Genomic DNA, 4,694 nt, shown 5'->3' on the forward strand with positions numbered 1-4,694 from the left:
GACTCCTTGTTATATGTATGTCATAAAAGAGATGATGCTTGCTGTAATTTCTGAACATCTCCATCTCCATTGTTACTTGCCCTTTTCTAAATGCTTCTATACCACCTAACTGAAGTCTTCTTTTCCCAGGTGCTCTTTAAGGTCTATCTCATTAAGCTATACCACTCTCACCTTCCCAGATTTGTTACCATCGCCTTCCCCTGACACTCTGTCACTACGTTAATTTATTTTCATTGATAGAGATTTGCAAGGAAAATAAAGACCAGTCTATCCAAACAAGTTCACCACCCATCTGTCAGTTTGTCGTATTCTGGTGGCTTGCATGTTGCTATGATGGAGGAAGCTATGCCATCGGTACTTCAAATACCAACAAATTTCAGCAGCGCTTTCAGATTAAGATAAGAAAAAAGCATGGTGATCAAATTCTGAAAATTAGCCTATGAAAACCTCAAGGATCACAACAGAGCACTGTGTAATTATCTGCTTCCAGCATATCATCAGGAGAAGTCAACCACTAGAGGAAGACATCATGTTTAGTGATGTAAAAGGCCAATGAGGGCACAGGAGACCCTCAGTAAGATGGATTGCTACAAGAGCCACAACAATGGATTTGACATGCTGCCAATTGTGAGGCTGATGCAGGATGGCAGCATTTTATTCTGTTGTACATAAGGTCACCATGAGTTGAAATTGACTCAATGACATCTAATAACAACAACATACAAAGAAGGAGGCACGGCCCACCAAACTTAATGTACTGAGCCAGTCCTGGTCAGAGCAAGTGAGGAAATGAATGGTTCTTTTGGTAGCAGAGATGAGGAAGAATGGTATCGTTAATTGTTCACTTATTTCCAGCCCATTCCTTGAATGTGTTATCTCTATCTTGGTGAAAATTTTAAATGCCACTTTTCTATTTTCAATCAACATCTTGATATGCTACAATGATAATGCAACCACTTTAATGGACAGGCTAATGCACTAGCCTTTTGAGGTCTAGGGCCTTGGTCCCTGGCAAACATTCAGAGATAGTCTATCCTAAAACACTTCTTCTCTTCACATTAAAAGGTAAGAATTATTTGCCCAAACAATCTCCCAGTCCGAACTTAATACAAAGTTGTTGATATTGAAATTTGGGTGTTGGTGTTGATTCTGACTCATTGTAACACTATGCAAAAAAGAATGAATGTTGCTACGCTTATGCACATGGCTGCTGCCACAGTTCCAGTCCATCTCATTGGGGTCTTTCTCATTTTTGTTGACCATCAACTTTACCTAGTATGATGTCCTTTTCCAGGGACTAGTCCCTCCTGATAATATGTCCAAAGTATCAGAGAAATGTTTCCCCATTTTGGCTTCCAAAGATCATTCCCGTTGTACCTCTCCCAATACAGATTTATTTTCCTAGCAATCCATGGTACTTTTAATATTATCCTCTAGAACTATAATTCAAATGTATCAATTCTTATATGGTCTTCCTTATTCATTGTCCATCTTTCAAATGCATATGAAGCTATTGAAAATATCATGGCTTGTGTCAGATGCATGTTAGTCCTTAAGATGACATATTTGTTCTTGAACACTTTAAAGATAATTTGTGCAGCAGATATGCCTAATGCAATACATTGTCTGATTTATTGACTGCTGCTTCCGTAATTGTCAAAAGTGGATCCAAGCAAAGTGAATATTTTGACAACTTCAGTCTTTTCTCCATTTATAATCATGTTACTTATTGGTCCAATGACAAGGATAATTTTTTTTCTTTACATTAAGGTGCAACCCATACTGAAGACATTGATTTTAAGGCTTTGCTCTTCATCAGTAACTATTTAAGTCCTCTTAAAGCAGGGTTGTAGTATCTCTATATTGCAGACTGTTATTGAGTCTTACTCCAATCCTGCTGCCACAGTCTTCTGCATATAATCCAGTTCCTCAAATTATTTGCTCAGCATTCAGATTGAATAATTACGGTGAAAGAATATAACCTTGGTGCACACCTTTCTTGATTTTAAACCATTCAGTGTCCCCTGGTTCTGTTCAAATGACTGCCTTTTGATCTGTATAGGTTTCTCATGAGCACAATTAAATGTTCTAAAATATTCATTCTCTGATATATGGTCCATATCTTGTCATGGTCCACACAACTGAAAACATTTGCATAGTCAATGAAGCACATGTAAATATTTTTCTGGTAGTCTGGCTTTCAGCCAAAATCCATCTGATGTCAGAAATTATACGCCCCATCCCATATCCTCATATGAATCCTGCTTGAACCTCTGGCAGTTTCCTGTCAATGTACTATTACAGCCATTTTTGAATTATCTTTAGTAAAATTTTACTTGCATGTGATAATGATATTGTCTGATGTTTTCTACATTCTGTTGCGTCACCTCTCTTTGGGTTGGATACAAATATGTATCTCTTCCAATTGGTTGGCCAGGTAGCTGTCTTCCAAATCTTTTGACATAGATGAGTGAGTGCCTCCAGAGCTTCATCAGTTTGTTGAAAGATTTCAGTTTGTATTCCATCAATTTCCGCAGCCCTGTTCTTTGTCAGTGTCTTCAGTGTAACTTGGACTTCTTCCTTCACTGTCATTGGCTCTTGATTATACGCTGTCTCTTGAAATGATTGAACATTGACTATTTCTTTTTGGTATAGTGACTCTGTATATTCCTTCCATCTTCTTTTGATGCTTTCTGCATAATTTAATATTTTGTGCTTAGAATCCTCATTGCAGGGAAAAGCTTGAATTGTTTTCATCAATTTTTTCAGCTTGAGCTGAGCATTTTCTTCCCTTTTGGTTTTCTAACTCCAGGTCTTTGTACATTTCATTGTATTACTTGACTTTGTCTTCTTGAGATGCCCGTTGAAATTTCCTGTTCAGCTCTTTCCTCATATCTTCCATTTGCTGTCATATCTCTATGCTGGAAAACAAGTTTCAGTTTCTTCTGACACCCATTTTGGTCTTTTCCTTTTTTCTTGTCTTCTTAATAACCCTTTGCTTTTTTCCATTATGACGTTCTTGATGTCATCCTACAACACGTCTGTTCTTAGATCATTAGTGTCTAATGCATCAAATCTGTTCTTGAGATGATTTCTAAATTTAGGTGGGATATGTTCAAGTTCATATTTGGGGGCCCATTATATCTAAGGAGTCTGGTGTAGAGCTATTAGGATAACCACTGGATTGCAAGGTCAATTTGAACTGCATGGTTGGTGGTTCAAAGTAACCAGCCATTCCTCAGAAACCCAATATAGGGTTGCTATGAGTTGGAACCAACTCTATAGCAGTTAACAATAGCAACAATAGTTCAGAAAAAAAAAAATCAAATGATTGATATTACAGGAATCAAATGAAATCAAAACATTCTACCCTACCCTGCCTAGTATTCCAGTAGCCAAATACTAACACTAGTTTGAGAAGGACAACTGAGACTTGAAAAGGTTATTGAGCTATTGCTTAAAGAACTTACAACATTGTTCCTTCAACAAATTGCCTGCTTCCTTGTTTTTCAGTACAGCAGAGGTTTTAAACTGAACTTTTCAAGGACTTGAAATGTGTGAATATTTTCTTACATATTTTATGATATAAATATATGTACAATTATTTAAACTGCATGATATATTAGGTTAAAATTGCATTTTTAAAAACACTATATGTGCTTTAATAGTCCATAAAAGGTAGTTTATTTGGTACAATGGTCATACAAGCAAATGACCAGATGACTTAGATGATGACTAAATGACAACTCATATTCCTTGGGACAACTAGCTCTGGCCAGGTACTCCACTATTTCACATGTACCCAGAACCAGATTAATCTCAACCAAGAGATCAACTGACCCTGAATGTTGTTATCTTCCAGTTATCTAACACATAAACCCAACTCTTGTCCCACATTCACCTGTTAGCATATCCAGACACTTGATCCAGATTTTGAGATAGCACCCTTTACAAAACTTTTCAAATCTCCTTTTCCACAAATTTCCATTGTTGTCACCTTTGCCCATGATTGAATCAACTTTTTAACTTTTCTATCTGACTTTTCTATCACACAGGTATTCAGAAAGGTCCAAATCATATACCATTTCACTCACCCCAAACATAACTAACTACATGCAGAAAAATCCTGTGAGGGACACAGGCTATACAGTAGATATTAGTTTTGGCTCTCTGGCCTGGCTTCACAAAAAAAGATTCCCTTGTAAAATAACAATGGCTAACTTTGCAGAGCACCACAAATTTCACAAAGTACTTTCACAACCTTTATCTCATTCGATCCTAGTAAAAACTCTATGAAGTTGGCAAACCAGTCATTATCCTCATTTTAAAGATTTTGAAATTAGGACCCATGGAAACGTTAATTATCTTCCCAACAATCCACAGCTGGCAAAGTGACAAAAGTTCCAGTTGTATGATGATCCCAGCATTTCAGATTAATTTAGTCTTTACACAAAGTACAGAACCACTTAGAACATTCTAATCAGCTAGACTTGGGATAAATATCTCTTGACATTAAGTCTTTTGAATGTGATGTCAAGGATTTGTAATGCTCTGGCTCCTAAAGAGTCCTGGTGTGGCACTGTAGGATAAGGACTCAACTGCAACGTCAGTTTGAACCACAAATAGGCAGTTCAAACTCAACAACTGCTCCTCGGAAACCCTATACAGGGTTGCTGTGAGTTTGAACCAATTCA

The sequence above is a fragment of the Chrysochloris asiatica genome, unplaced genomic scaffold (genome assembly GCF_000296735.1).
Source record: "Chrysochloris asiatica unplaced genomic scaffold, ChrAsi1.0 scaffold00049, whole genome shotgun sequence".
Classification (NCBI taxonomy): Eukaryota; Metazoa; Chordata; class Mammalia; order Afrosoricida; family Chrysochloridae; genus Chrysochloris; species Chrysochloris asiatica.